Raw genomic sequence first — 15,392 nt, 5'->3', positions numbered from 1 at the left:
GGACAGCATCCCCGTGGCAATGAGTTAACTCTCCTGGTTTCATCCCAGAAAACACTGGCTTCAGAGTAATCCTGGAATCCATTCAATACAGACAGGTTTTTCTTTAATTGTCCATCAGGACCTTTTGGTTTCTAACGCTTAGCGTACGCACATTTGTACTAAATTTGGTTTAAAAGTCAGCTCAGCCCTATGTGAACGATGGCACAAAGTGCACCGGGGATGGGGAAGGCAGCGAAGGAAAGGAGCTGCCCGGCTGGCAGGGAGGACGGCATCACCGCCCAAGAGGGTGGCTCTGAAGGCTGCCTCCTCTCTGGGAACTCACCCACGCCAGAAACCCAGCTCCTCCGCAGCACACTCAGCCTCCAGCGCCCTGCCCACCCCCGCGGATGCCACCGTGCCGAGTCCCCTTTTCTTCTTCCCGCGGGTCCCTATTCATCTGCCCGGTAAATGGGACATGACTTCCCAAGGTGTCCCGCTGATTCAGCCATGCTCATAAAGTGAAGCACAATGCAGCATGAGAGGTCTGGTCTCCCACAGCGAGCCCTGACTCTTTTCTCTCCCTGTACACACTCCACCTGGCACTGCACCAACCAGAAGAAGACCATGTGTCTTCTCACAGAACAAAACTCCCAGGAACAGCCTGGAATTTGCCCCACAAAGGCAAAGAAGGGGTCAAACCACTGCCTGAAATCATTTCCTTTCATTCTGTCCTTCCAGATACTGTTATACGGGCTGTTTGGAAATCCTCACAGTCAAGTGAGGATTTAAACAGGGTTTGGGGTTTTTTGGTCTTCTATTATTATTAAAGAAAACAACTGGTTTGTTTCTTTTTTATTATGCCCCATCTGATATTTTGGAATTAATCACGAAGACATTTCCTTACCTACAGTTTTTTCTTTTATTTGTGTCTTTCTTTTGTAGGTAGGAGAGCAGACAAGACAATCAGAGAAGTCCTTTTCTGGCTTTAAAAAACACACAGATTAAATTAGTGATAATATTACCATCAGCTTCAGGGTGGGCAAGGTTTTCAAACTTGGAATCTGTTTTTCCATGGATGAGTCCCCTTTCACTGGCATAAATCAGTGCAGTGCCACAGTAATGTAGAGTATAGGCAAGCAGCAGGGGCTCTGCAGAACAGGGGTTTATAACTGGTCCTGCTGCTAATCACCAACACCGATTTAGAGAAGTCCCCTTTTCTCTTAGCATCCTCTCTAAAAGATTGAAATAATGGCATTGCTGTCTTCAGTAAAGTGTGCAGAGTAAAAAGTGCACTAGGTGAAGACCAAGGTATTATTATAATGACAACTTATGCTCCTTGACTACCTGGCCAACATTTCTTCTCACCTGGAAGTCTGGTGATAGCAATGGCAGACAGTACTTCTTGCCAGGGAAAAGGGTGATTTGGAGAATAACCCATGTGCTGGAGTTTAATCTAAACCTCCCTTTTCCTGTTATGACCCTACCATTTGAACCCTGCAAAGAAGTTATGCTAGACATAGCATTCTAGTGATTCCTGATGTTCTTGGAAGATGCTTTCTCTTCATCTTTAACCCTCCTGCTCATTACTATTTCACTGATCTCTTTAGCCTCCCTTATCAGACACCTACATGTTCTAATTTATATTCATTGCTATCACCTTATTTTTCTGAGTACAACATTAACTGGTTTTGGGGGGTTATTTTATTTCCTTTTTCCCTTCTCTGCTGAATGACAAACATTTTGCTCAGTAGTTTTTCCTGTTAGGGAAAACATGGTTTTGTAACATCCCCACAGAGGGCCCATAAAAAGGAAGCACGTTCCACTGCTTTCACTCATCTAAAATCAGTTGCATCCTTCAAGTCCTCTCAGGTGGACCTCTGAGAAGGGCTTTAATGGTGGCAGCTTTGACTTCACTAATGTTAAAGCAGCCATGGCACACCATAAAAGAGGCCAGCACTTCAGCAGATTCTCAAAAACATTCTTCTCTAACTTTTCTGGACCATATGAAACCAGCCTGGATCTCACCTTGCCATTCACTTCACTACAAGGGCCCAGTCGTGCACACTGTTGTTCAGCTGAGGTGCCCCACTAGAGTCAGGACACCTTCCTGCCTGATGAGCAAGGACTCATGCATGGAAGAGTTCATTTGTTGGATCCAAACGTTCACTGCATACTTCAAATCTTCTCAGCGAGACCTCCGAGAAAGGTCTGCGACCATCCTAATGTTATCCATCTGTGACCTTCCTAATGTTAAAGCAGCCACGGTACACCATAAAATTGATGGATTCATTTGTTGCCGTCCATCAGTCCAAATTAACCCTTCTGCATTTGAAGACAGTATTGTGAACTTTTCATGGATGCTACGAGAGTGGCTGCTCAGATGCTGAACGGGATAATGTCAAAGTTTACTCAGGACTAGCCACAGCACAGGTGTCCCCAGGGGTGCCAGAGCCCCCAGAGCATGCTCTCACTGTGCCCCACGCACAAAGAATAACAGAGGAAGACATGGTTTAGGGTTTTGTTTCTGAAGACAAAGAACCTGACAAGGACCCTGAGCTTGGGTTCCCGCTGGGAGAGATGCTGTGCAAATGAACGGGGGGAACTGCTGGTCCAGGCGAGAGCTGTCTGCGCCTCACCCCCCATTAATGTACGGCATCAAATCTGTCTCCATGGGAACTATAATAAGGGCAGAACTTGTCTGTGCCATCTCAAACCGAAAGGGGGGAAAAAAGTCAAAGAAAATAACGAGCCTCACAGCAATGTGATTCTGAGCAAACGGAGCCTGAGCAGATGGCTGAGCAAGTGCCCCGCCACCATCCCACGCCGGCCCTTTGCTTCACCTGCTCTAAGCTGGGATGAAGTCCTTACCCTGCTGCTCTGCCGTACCCAACAGCAGCTCTGGTGCTTGCAGCTGGAAGCCGTGCCGCTGCAATGCAAAGGCTGAACAGCAGCCACCGACCACGACTTCAGCTTTGCAGCGTGTGGCTGAACACGACTCTCGCCCAGCCAGAGATCAGAAGACAGGCACCGAGTTAGGGAGGGAGGCAGGGGGAGCGTGGGGATGCAGCCAGGAATGGGTGCATGTGTGAGTGGGACCACGCAGGCCTGGTTTTCGGAGGTGTTGAGCCTACGCAGAGCTCAATGACTTTAAACAATACTGTGGGTGTGAGTACTTTTACAGATGGAGGAGATGAGGGCAGGGTGGAGTAGGTGGGGATGAGATAGACTGAAGGCAGGGCACTGAACTCCTGCCTCGGCTCTACGAAATACAGATCCAGGGGTCTCGGGAGCAAAGAGGAGAACCCAGAAGAAAACGCTCCCCCTGCTCGACCTTGTGCACCAGGTCCAGATCCAACCCCTGCTGCACCAGACAAAACCAAACCATGGCTCTGTAAAACCCAGATCACCTGTGAGTAAGACTGTATTGCTGGTGACCAGCGCAGAAGGTCAGCAAGTGGCTTTTCACTATTCTCTTCCCATCCCAGGCTGGAGACAGGACCCAGGTGGGCTGTCGCGGCACCCTGGCACCACCGTGCCCCGTGCTTGGGGATGACTCCCACCCCGGAGAGCAGCTGCCACCCCGCCACCCATCTCCACCAGCGCATAAACCACTGCACGAGTGCACCTCCAGCTATTTTCTCTAATTGTTCCCCTAATCACATAAAATTGCCAAAGTTCAATTTGTCTTCTTACAGAGTAATTTGCTTTCCACCATGCATTGCTGGCTGGGTCTCTCAGTGTAACCCATGTGTCTGCAGCCACTCAAACGCATTAGGGTTGAGGAGGGGCCCAAATTAGATTATTTCTTCTAATAAAAATAAGTCTAATGGAATTACACAACAAGACCAGATTAAAGTTAGCTGCTTTGAAAATACTGGTTTCGGTTTCACGTTAGCTAAGAGAACAAGCACGTGGCTCATCCCTCTCCCATCTCCTGACCCACACATTAAGGCTCCTGTGGGAGGTAATCCACCCTCTGCACCAGCTGAGGCAAAGGTTAGATCACGCTGACAACCACCGGCTTTTTCAGGAAAAAAGGCAGCCCCACAAGAAAATGCACCAGGGAAAACAGGGAACCCCAGGAAACAGAAGTGCAAGGACATGTGAAAGCCACGAAGCGCTTTCCCCCTCTTCCCCATAAATTGCACCACAATGAGACTCTTCGCAACTAAATGCAGCCTGCCCAGCTAAATACCAGCGGTTGCGTGTGCCCACATGGCAGCAACCTCAGAGCTGCAGCTCGCCCTAAGCTAAGTGCTAAATGTGCATTTTACCTTTCCTATGGCTTTATTCCTACACAGAGGCAGGTGGCAGGAGCAGAAAACATGCTGGTGTTCAGTCCTCTGGAGACCTGAAGGAATGCCCTGCTTTCCCACCCTAGATGTAATTCATGTGTGGTGAGAAATGATGCCACACTTTTTTTTTTCCTACATCAGCGCAGAGGAGGAATGAGATGATAAGAGCTGAGGGCAAGTGTAGGCCACAAGTGCAGGCCTGAAGGTAGAAGTTGCCATCCCCAGCTGAGCCCAGTAGGGTGAAAATTTTGGGGATCAGTGCAGGGCAATCAGAAAGGGTCTCCCTGCTCTTCAGCATCCTTATAGTCAGTGTTCAGAGTGAAAAACTCTACTTCCTAGAGCAATCAACTGGGTTTCCAAAGAAACATCTATACCATTTAATTTGGTGTATTAGTCTTCTTAGACTTGCAAATTTTTTTGAGAGACTACCTGAGGAACGAAGCACAGGAATGACAACATCAGAACAGAGGACGGTCTCTACCTTAGCACTCATCACCATCTTTTTTAGCAAATGGGCTAGGGAGGACATAAGTGGATAATTAATTAGTAGTCTTCCCATGAGAGAAGATTTTCTTTAACCCTCAGAAGCTTACTGATCGTCATGCCCTGACACAGGAGGCTCTATTGACTTGGCACACAGTCAGCCCAGATGTTTAGCTGCAGTATTCTCAGTATTTATACCAACATGCACTGCAGTCCTTGTGCTAGATCCCCAGGCAGCTTAAATCAGCGTGGCTCCTCAATGAAATCACTGCGATTACTTCCATTTACACAAGCTGGGCATCTGCGTCTGTGAAGCAAGCCAGGCATGGGGCAATCCTACCCGGCTCCTCTGCTCATGTACACCAGCAAGTGTTGGAAGGATGGCATTCTCCTGCTTTTCATTCAAATGACAGCTTTGGTTTCAAACACAAACCCACAACGAGTATTTCCATATTGTGTAGTGTGACAGTTGGATGTGCAAGGCAATATGTCGCCTCCTCGCACCTTCTTGGCATACACTCCGTACCCTTCGCTCGCTGCTCCTACAGTGAGCAGTACAGGGAGACAGTAGGAAGCATGGTCAGTCCCCACAGAGGACACCGTGGTTCTCACCTGAAGGTGCTCAGCTCCTTCCTCGTCCCAGTGCACCACGGCACCAGGATCTGGATTCCTCCTTGTCCTCCACATCCCCCCCAGGCACTGCCTCCTGCTGTCTCCAGCCCAGGAGCAGAGGAGTGTGGAAAGCAGGAGAGACCTGAGGTGTCCCCAGCGGAGAGGTGGGGAGTTCCCCACCTCCTCCTCTTCACACCCCTCTCACCACACGCTGCCTGCAGTCCTCTGTCCCATGTCAAGCTGTATCTCCCTTGCATTCATCTGGCAACCCCTTCTACCAGCTCCAAACAGACAGTTCTCACCCAAAGGACTTAGACCCATGCTGGCAGGCACCCTTACCTGGAGGAGAACCTTGCTCTTTGTCCTGCCTCAGATTTCCTGGAGATAGGGACTACTTGGAAAAGGGGACCAAACGTGGAAAACTCGAGGCGTGCCAGCTGGCTCCAGAGGATGGGGAGGAGGAGGTGGGGAGAACCACTGATGGCACTCACAGGAACGCGGTGCAGAGGAGCTGCATGTACGATTTGGAGACTTCCTAGAGGGCTTTAATGAGCCAACAAGCACAGTCAGTGCACTTGCTCCTCTTACTTTTAAATCAGTGTTTACAAAGTCTTGGGGAAATTAAACTATTTATGTCTATCCCCAGTAGGGGACTGTTTAAAGAAAAAAGATAAACATACCTTAGTGTGTAAATACTTATTATTTAAGCAAACACACAGGTTCACTCATATGTTTGTTTTTCAACAGCATTACTGGACAGTATTGACAGTGCTGAGGTCAGGCTGGGAGAGCAGAAAAGCAGTGAAGAGCTTTCCAGAGGAGAAGGCGGCTGCTGCTGCTCCTGCACATGGCAGGAGTTCCCCCTCCTGGTGGGAACACCACGGGGGGCCGGGTCCCCGAGTCCCCCCTGCCCGGGAGCAGGGGTGGGCGCACCTGCAGCTCCCGCACTGCTGGTCTTCCCCCAAAGAGCGGTACTGCACAGACTGCTGCAAATCCCGAGCTGCCTCCCCCAGAGACTGCCCTCCACCGGGCTATCCATCATCCACTGCTACAATGACAAAATCCAAGTAATCTCCTAAAAAAATCTAGCTTGCCTTTGCTATCCCAAGCAAAAATAGTCAACTGCTGTAACACAGGACAGAGAAAATAATTCTCCTTCAAGAAGCACAGGGCACTATTCCCATTAAAAGTATTTTATTTTTAAAAAGAAATGAAGTCATAATGACATCACACACTTCAAAGCACAGTCCAGGCCAACTGCCATTACTGCCTGGGAGCTTAAAGCTGGCAAACCAGGACCTAGCTCCTTCCTCACTGCCCTGAAGCAGCAGAAACTTGCAGCTGTGTAATGTTTTAATTAGTCACCCTTCTATGAAGTTTCCATGGGGGAAGTTTGTTTTGGAGCTAGGAAAGATGCCTCGGGGGGTTGAGGAAATGACACTAGTTTTTCACTCACAGACACAGCTCTGTCTCTCCTGGCGTCAGATCCACAAACTGGCTCCACTCCCAGTACCTGAACCAAAGCACTTAGACATGAGCAAGATTCCCGCTAACTTCTCTCGGCTTTGGAGTAAGTCTGAGCAAGGTCGGTGTTCAGCACCGATGAAATGCTTAGCCTCAGCGACACGAGCCTGGAACAGACACAGAGCTTGGATAGCTCGGATGTGACAGGGAAAGCTTTGCACTACAGACCCTGGGATGCGACTGCCAGAGCACAAAGCTGTCTGACTCCCCATGGCTCCGTTCCTGGAAAACACCTTCCTTCAGTGCCTTCACTCAAGTGAAGTTTCCTACTCCTGCAGCGCCCGATGAGCTTCTCCGCCTGATAACTTTCTCAGTGGCACCGAGCTCCTGCTCCGTCCCAGCCAGAATAACATTTCTCGCCTTCCAGCAGATCGCTACTGACAATTTCAGCAGTTCGCTGAGCACCGCTGGTTGAACAGGCGCAGCGGCATCGAAGCTGGCAGGCACCCACGCTGCAACAACCACCAGGACGAAAAACCGTTCTCCCTGGCCGGCTGTCTGTGCAATCCCACGCACCCCCACCTCCCCAGCTGCCTCTACGCGACCACCTGCACCGGCCCGTGCCACAGCCGTACCCACTTCCACACGCCCGTCCCGCTCCACGCACCGAGGCGGAGCGAGGTCCCGCCGTGACCGCGCTGCCGCTCGCTACACCGGCCCCTCACCACCGGCCCGGGCACACGCGTCTCCCCCAGGCGCAGCCCCGCACCAGCGCCGCCGGCCACTCAACGAGCCAAGAGAGTAATTAAACGGCCGGGCGAGCCCGGCTCCGCTCAGACCCTCGGAGCTGCGGGCGCAGCGCGGCCCCAAGCTCCCGGCGCGCCCGGGGGGCGCAGGGGGGGATGCGGACCCCGCCGCACAGCCGGAGCCCCCCCCCCCCACCACCACAACCACCACCTTCTGGACCGCCCGGTGGGGTCCAGGTGCTCTCCGCCCCGGGGAAGCCGCTGCCTTACCATCGCCGTGCCGGAGCCCCGCTCCCCCGGCGCGCCTCCTCATCGCGGCGGCGGGGCAGGACGGGGCCGCCCGGGCCGGTTTTCGGTGTTGCTGATGCTGGCGCGGTGCGGTGCGGTGCAGTGCGGGGAGGGGAGGGAAGGGGTGGGACACACACACACACAACACACGGCGCTCGCCGCCCGCGGGGCTGCGGCGCTGCCTGCCGAGGCGCGGCGGCAGCGCAGGGAGCGCTGCCCCCGCCCCGCCGCTCCGCGGCCGCGGAGAGAATCCGCCCCCGCTGCCGCCCCGCCCCGGGAGCAGAGGGGCTGCCCGGCCCCGCACCGCCACCCCCCCCCCCGCTCCTGCCGGCTCTCCCTTGGCAGCCCCGAGCCGAGAAAAGTTGGGTCGGTCCCGCCGCGATGCGCCCGGGGCCAGGCCGGGGGGGGCTGCGCCTCTGCCCTGCCCTGCCCTGCCCTGCCTTGCCCAGGTGGGGGGTGGCTCTGCCCGACCCCCCCGGCAGCCTCATCCCTCAGCCGGCTCCCGGAGCGCTCTCCGACCCCCGTCCTCCAAGTTTTTGTCTGAGCGCTTTGGAGAGGGCAAATCCCCCTTGATCCTGGGAAAGGTTTCTCTCCCTCTCGGCTTTTGCAAGCCAGCTTGGGGGGTTTGCGCGTTTGTCCGTTTGTTTGTGTGCGAAAATAGCAGAAGGGAAGTGGAGCCACGCCGCAAGCGCGTTTTTCACTTGCAGTGTCAGCCCGGTTCCTTTGACATCATTAGAGCTTTGGCAGCTGAAAATCTGACCCTGTGACCCTTAACAAACCTCGGTCTTGGCAGAGGTGGGCACCACAACCAGCTCATCAGCTGAAGTTTTAAAATAACTATTGCAATAGTGGACTGAGGATAAAAGCAGGATCTGAGCAGCTCCATCTTCAGGTACGCCAACCTTCCACATCTGGAACTGCATTTTGTATTTTGGGGGTTCAAAGCTACAGTGCGTTTGTGCAGTTTCTCCTTTGGAAAGCGCCTGTAAACATTTCATGTAAACATGAGGCTCAGTACTGACAGCTGCAGGGAGGATTTCTGACTAGACCTGCTTTTGGAAATGAAGTGATATTTTTCCAACTACCAGCACTCAGCTTCAGCTGCAGCTCCAGGGTCTAGCTGGATTCCCTCCATCGCCAGTACCTCCAGGTCTGCAGGAGACCAGGCTCCTCCGTTCCCTCTGTGTAACTATGTGGGCTCCATGCCCACGCTGAAACTCAGTCTGCAGGGCAAGGCCCTTCAGCTTGGCCTCTCCATCTTGATGTAACTTCTGGCTACAAATGTCAGCAGATTTGACTCCAAGAGACTGAGTTTGTTGAGTGAGATCCATGGCATGGATTCAGGCTCACTGCTGCACTCATACAATGCCTCTCGGGCTTTGTGGGTGACCCCGAGGGACGTCACTGCGAGCTCTTCAAGCTGTCATTTCTCAGAGCAGAACTGCACTGGAACAGGGTGATCCAAAGTACACACAAGTTCAGAGAAGAAATTTGGGTTGTAGCTATCCATTTTGTGCCCTTTAATCCCAGTTTAGGACCTGGAAAAGGGACATCTTTGATGGTGTGTAGATGCAGGAGAAACCGGAGCACCCAACAAATTGCAATGTATGTTTCTTGCTGACAGGATACACAAAGTTTCAAAAAATAAATGTCTATTAAACACAATTTATTATCAACTTGTTTGATAGGACCCATTTTTTAAAGATCTGAGGGGTTTTGGCAAAGATCTTTCAACTGATTTCTCAAAAAATTTGGCGGTATTTTCAGCCATTGCAGGCAAACACGCCTTCCCAGGCTGCCAGGCCTCATGTTTGTTGCATGCATTTGTTCATCACTATAGTAACTGAAAGACAGATAAAGAATAACATTAAGAAAAGTAAAACTGGGATCAAATCCGTGAAGAAACACCTTGTCATAGTTTGGATTTTCTCAGGCTTGCACCACTGAGGACAAAGTGGATGAGGCTGGTCTGGGTGGAGCTGAGATGGGTCATTTTAAAACTGGAAGTTAAAGCATTCCTGGAACAATTTTGGTTTGGCTTCGTTTTCTTCTCTGTAGTACGAACTTGAGCTTTCTGGACAACTCATTATTATAGCCTCTAGCTTTAATACTGAATTTACATATATATGCGGCTTGATGTCTGTTCATGGAGCAAGCAGTTGTAGCTCTTCCTGACAAGATCTGAGTCCTCAGAGCAGCTGCTCACTTGCCTTTGCTGTTGTTCTGAGTCAGGATCTCCAGCAGCTACTACTAATGAGCCTGATAGCATAAAAGGGAAAACATCAGAGTGCGGACCCCTAAGCCAAGCACATGCTGCAGTTTGCACATGAGCAGGCAAACTGAAGTCAAACGGGTTTATGCGCTTTCCTAGCAGGTGTTTAAATGCTTCATTGGATCGAACACCAGCAGCACGGTGGGTCAGGATCAAAGCTGCTCACCTGCATCCATCAAGTTGGAGAGTGATGGAAAAGAGAACCGAGCAGTCCCCTTCCTGCTGGCGCTGCAGCAAACTCCTGTCCCAGCCTTGCTGTGCTCACTGCAGTCTTAGGGAAATGCACTTTGAAAACCTGAATGCTAGAAGGCAGATTCAAAAGTTGCAGTTGGAGGAGGGTCTTGACACCTTAGGCCCCATGTCCCCAGCCCCAGTGGTTAGAGCCAGGGGTAAAGCACGCTGTGCTGGTAGGAGTTGGGTTATGTCCTGCCGGAGGATGGGGCAGTGATCCCAGCCTGCGCCCACCCATTGCACAAGCAGTGGGTCCCGGTTGCGCTGTCTCTGCCACCCAATTCCTCACCTCCTGACCCTTTGGTGTCCCCGTATTGCCGATATTTGGAGGAGAGTAATATTCGACACCACGAGTACCAGGTGTACACGGAGCCATCTCTCCATCCAGGCAGAACCTACAGCAGCAAAGTGTTTTGCTGTCTGCAGAGTGGCCCAGGTGGATGGAGAGCCAAGGGAGTCATTCGTGGAAGCTTGACCAAAACAGATCCCCTTGTGTAAAGATACCTGAATGTGAGCAGTGCCTGAGCAGAGCGAGGCTGCCTGCCGCTGCTCCTCTGCAGTCCTGGTCTCAGGATCCTGGCACTCTCTTTGCTTTACCAGGTGCAAACCATGAAGTGGGGAATGGATTTTGATGCATGGAGGAGGCAGCGTACAAGACCCTTCCATCGCTGGGTGTTTCTGAACCCTGAGAACAGGTCAGGCTGAACCCTAATGCTGTCATCAGTTTTGGTCATACTACATCACACCTCCTTTTAATACAGATTCCCCTCCAGGATTATCAAAGAGTTTATTCAGCCTGAACGGGATGCCTACAAAAATCTAATTAAATTTTTAAAAAGAAAAATTGGAGAGGATTAGAGAGGGAGATAAGGCAGTGGCTTTTTCTTCTTTTTTCCCCCTCCTCCTTTTTTCCTTCTGTAACAATAATAAAGCCAAAGATCTAGTTGAGAAAAAAAAGTGGCTGAGTGATTCATCAGGATTGAATCACAGTCACTATGCAGTGGAATTCGCTGCGTTCGCTTCTGCAGTAGTAACTCCGTCGCTGCTTTAGATCACTGGCTGCGCTTTCAGGCACAGATATAAGACAGAGAGAGGGAGATAAAACCAACTTAACAGAGAGGCTTTTTGGTGTGCACGGCATGTTCCCTTTGAACACAGCATGGTCTCCTTTGCCCAGTTGTGTGGGATGGATTTTATTAAAAAGAGAGCCTAAATAAATTAAGTTTCTTAGGGTTATACCTGCCATTAGATCATGCAGTCCTCCCACTCTGCTGGGGAAGAACTACTTCTTTCTGTTCCATTTGAAATGCAAACTTCCCCACTCTCACTGGGAGGTTAACCTCTGAAGTAAGCACTCTGCCTGGGCCATGGCATCTATCGGTACCCAGACCTAAGGTGAAAAGTACAGATGCAGTAACTGAACAACTCGGATTTCTCAGTGGTTTGCATCCCAGACCATTTTGCAAGGGAAACCGTTGTGAAGAGGTGAGCCAGGAGGAAAATTCTGGTCTACATCTGATTTAGAGCATCAGCTGATATGGTGCTCATCCTTACTTAAAATTATATCTCACTGTTGCCACCACCTCCTTTCTTTACATTATTCATTATTTGGTCCAGGGAGTGCTCTGGATGCTGCAGCATTGCCATGCATCCAGGTTCCCACACTCATGAAAAAAGTGCTGAGCCTAGCTAAGGTGGGAAGCAGTTCAAAACTGAAGCAATCAAAAGGAAGAGGGTCACACTAGTGATACCTAAACAGACAGGCCTTTAAATAATCAAAATCTGGCATCTATGTTATGAAATCTCACTGTTTCCAGAGCACCTTGATTTATTCACCATACTTTATTTATAACACTACCTGGATATATGAATCTAAAATCTAGTTTAAGGCAGGTCTGACTTGTAGCTTTAAAGGAGAACATTTGCATTCATTTTTAACAGTGTAAATATCACTGTTCATAACACAGACATCGTTATTTCAGGTTTCATCTGAGGGTTGCAAAATTATTTTTGCAAGCATTAAAATGCCCTCCCAGAGTGACCCTTTGAGGTATTTACTATCTCGAGACCAAAGAAGAAACCAAAGCAAGGGGCACCCATGTCAGCACCAGCCAGAGAGTTAGAGCTGGAGCAGGGCCAGGCAGCTGCCTGCGGGACAGGGGCTCCCTGCCGGAGAGCAGGGCAGCTCCTCCACGATGGGTGGCTTTGAGCTGGCTTTTGCAAAAACCTCTCTCTCCATCAACAGCCCTAACTTTTAAATGGCCAGACATATGTAAAACCACCTACCCCTCTCCTGGTTCCAGTCATGTGAGGTGGAATATTTAGTAAGTCTGACATCAGGGGACAAGTTTGTCTTTCTTTTTTATAGGAGACAATTTTTTTGGAGACAAATTCCCCATTCGCAGTCTGTGAGCTGGCAACTACTAAACAATCCATAAGAAACGCAAGGATGACGGAGAGCGAAACGACAGTTGATACTAGAGCAACCTCAGCCTGCGCAGACGTGGGTACCTGGAGAAGTGCTGGTGCTGCTGTAGCTCTGCCGGGGAGGACAGGAGGCAGTGCCTGCGCTGGGGCTGTGTCCTCCAAGGCTGCCTCTTCTCCTCCCTCCACCAACGTCTGTCCCCGCGCGCTTGTCCTCGCAGGCTGGCGTGGCTGCTGGCTCTGTGTACGTTCTGGGTTTTCCTCTCAAGCGCGCACAGCCACGGTGCTCCTCGAGCCAGACCGGTGTTTGATGGGGTTGTGTCCTCTGCTCTTCAGCATCGTCTGACATTTCCTCTGACTCCTCCTGGGAGGGGGTCTCGGAGTGCTGGGTCACCTCAATCCTCTCTCTGCAGGCCACAGAACTGTGACAGAAATTTCATCATTTTCTTTTAGCTGTTTTTTAAAAAATCCTATTTCTAATGAAAATTTTCCACTTGGTTCTTTTCTCCTGCGAAGAAGTTTTGGAAGAAAGAGAGCTGCTTGGAAAGCAGAAATACATCTCCTGCCTCCTGCCACTCCCCCCCCCAGTGCTGCAAGGAGCCAGCTTCTCAGCTCACAGCACCCTGGGGCGGTCGGGTGTTTGTCTTTCTGCGCTGCAGGAGGCACTGGCTGCTGCTGCCGGGGGGCTGGGACCACACCACTGAAACCAGAGAAAAGATTCTGGTACAAACTGGCAGAAGAGAGGGAAGCCTCAGTGCAGGGGAGCTGTGTGGAGGCAGCTGAGGGCTGGGGACACTGGTGTCACATCTCCCACCAGGCAGCATGGAGCGTGCTGGACACTGGGCCATGCTGGCTTTATAGCCCTTCTTCCCATAAGTGCCCCCTGCCAGGAGGGAGGGTGACGCAGACCCCTTCCCTTCCTCATCCCTGCTAGAGCACATGGATGAACTTGCTGGGAAAATGCAAGCAGCAAGGAGCCAAGCCCCGGCACGTGGCTGTGCAGAAACCTCCTGAAGCTCCAAAGAGCCCGGCGGCTGCTCGGCGACCTGTGCTCAGCCCAGCGGGAGCGAGGTCCGTGCAGCCGTGTACGATGTGCGAGCTACGCTGAGCTGTAACCCCGGCTGCGTAGGAGCCCTCGCTGGGCTTCGTAATTTATATGCATATGAGTCTGTATATATTTCCATGAGTACTGCATCTCTGCGTGAATAAGGATAACTATATGCAACCATGAATAAAAGAGCTGAGTGAATCATTCATCATGGATTATTGATAGGATTAATTTTACCTCTTTTTCTGCTCTCAAGATGCCCACGAGCCCCCCTGAATTTATTTTCCCTCTTTTATTAAGTATTTTTGAAGATGAACTAGATTAAAGCCAAGTAATTTTTCTCCTCTTTGCTTGGCTGAATGAGATGTTTGTAGTCAGGTTAACCACAGCAAATTCTCCCAGAAAGCGAGTCTATTCTGGCATCTCAGCCTAGAAGCTTCAAAATCTTTTCCCCTGAATGTTCACAAACGTAAAGTGCAGTCATGGGGATCTCAGAGGAAAATGAGCTCAAAGCAGGGGACTAGCAGAAACGAAGGGGGTTTACAAGCTAACTGGAATGAACGACTGCCAGCTGGGTCAGGCAGGGCTGCGCTCGGCTGCTGGGCTGGTGGGGGAAGGACTGCGGGCGTGCAAGCTCAGCTCGGCAGGTTCAATGCACACGCATTACGAGGCTGTTTGAGCTCCTCTTTCTGCCAACAAAGAGAAATCAGCTCCTCCGTGGACTCTTCAGGCACAGTCCTGAGCCTCTGCGCTGCCTGTGCTGGCCTTCAGGGCGGATCGCAAGTAAGAAGAAACAAATTCTTGGCGCTGAAGGACCTCTGAAGGGTGGAGGGCAGAGCTGGCCTCCGCTGGCAGCCAGCGGGTTGCACCCTCGCCCATTCCTAGCAGAGAAAGGACACCTTCCTCTGCAGGGCTCTCTGGCGGGTTTCCTTGTGGCATCAGTGTGAGATCTCAGCGACACACACTCATGACATCAGAGCACGTACCCAGCACATTTAGGACATAAAGCAGCAGAGCAGTTCTGGGCTTAGCAGTCCTGCCAAAGCAAAGAAGGAAGTTAGTGTGGATCAGGTTATTCTCTGCCATTTCTCATGCACTTTTCTTTTTCATGTCCATCTCTTTTCGGGTAGGGAACTGCCTGGGAACACAACCTGCTCTTCACAGATTTGAAGCCCAACGCATGGTTGAGTAAAGGCAGGAGCTGGTTCCCCAGCAGTTTTGGCAAATGCTGGCGGATGCTCAGTCTTCTGCGCATGCTTCATGCCAAGAGCTTCATAAGCCCGGTGTGTTCAGCTGAGCTGTTCATATGCAGAAAGTTAACCTGGCTCCCTTTCCCACCCCGGTGCAATTGAAATTCAGCTCCACAGGAGCAGCAGCCTGCTGGGGGCTCCCACGCTGTTGCCTCTCAGAAGACTTTTCTTTGCACACACAGACCTCTGCTTGCATGGAGGTCCCCGTGTTCGCACAAACCGAAAAGCTGGCAGCGTGAACACCCATAACCATCGCACGCAAAGTGCTGGAGCCCCTGGGAATCAAACGCTCACTCCAAC

The 15,392-nt window shown here is 51.1% G+C and overlaps 1 protein-coding gene across 1 annotated transcript in view; it reads right to left on the bottom strand.

The window, feature by feature from the left end:
• Positions 1-8,158, bottom strand: part of HTR4 (5-hydroxytryptamine receptor 4) — a 143,116-nt gene extending 134,958 nt beyond the window's left edge. The window contains exon 1 of the mRNA XM_075056395.1: positions 7,850-8,158. The gene's annotated coding sequence lies outside the window, so the exon portion shown is untranslated. The remainder of the gene's footprint in view (positions 1-7,849) is intronic.
• Positions 8,159-15,392: the final 7,234 nt, after the last annotated feature.

This window comes from Buteo buteo, chromosome 24 (assembly GCF_964188355.1).
Source record: "Buteo buteo chromosome 24, bButBut1.hap1.1, whole genome shotgun sequence".
NCBI classification, from domain to species: Eukaryota; Metazoa; Chordata; class Aves; order Accipitriformes; family Accipitridae; genus Buteo; species Buteo buteo.
This window is presented reverse-complemented; position numbering and strand designations above follow the sequence as displayed.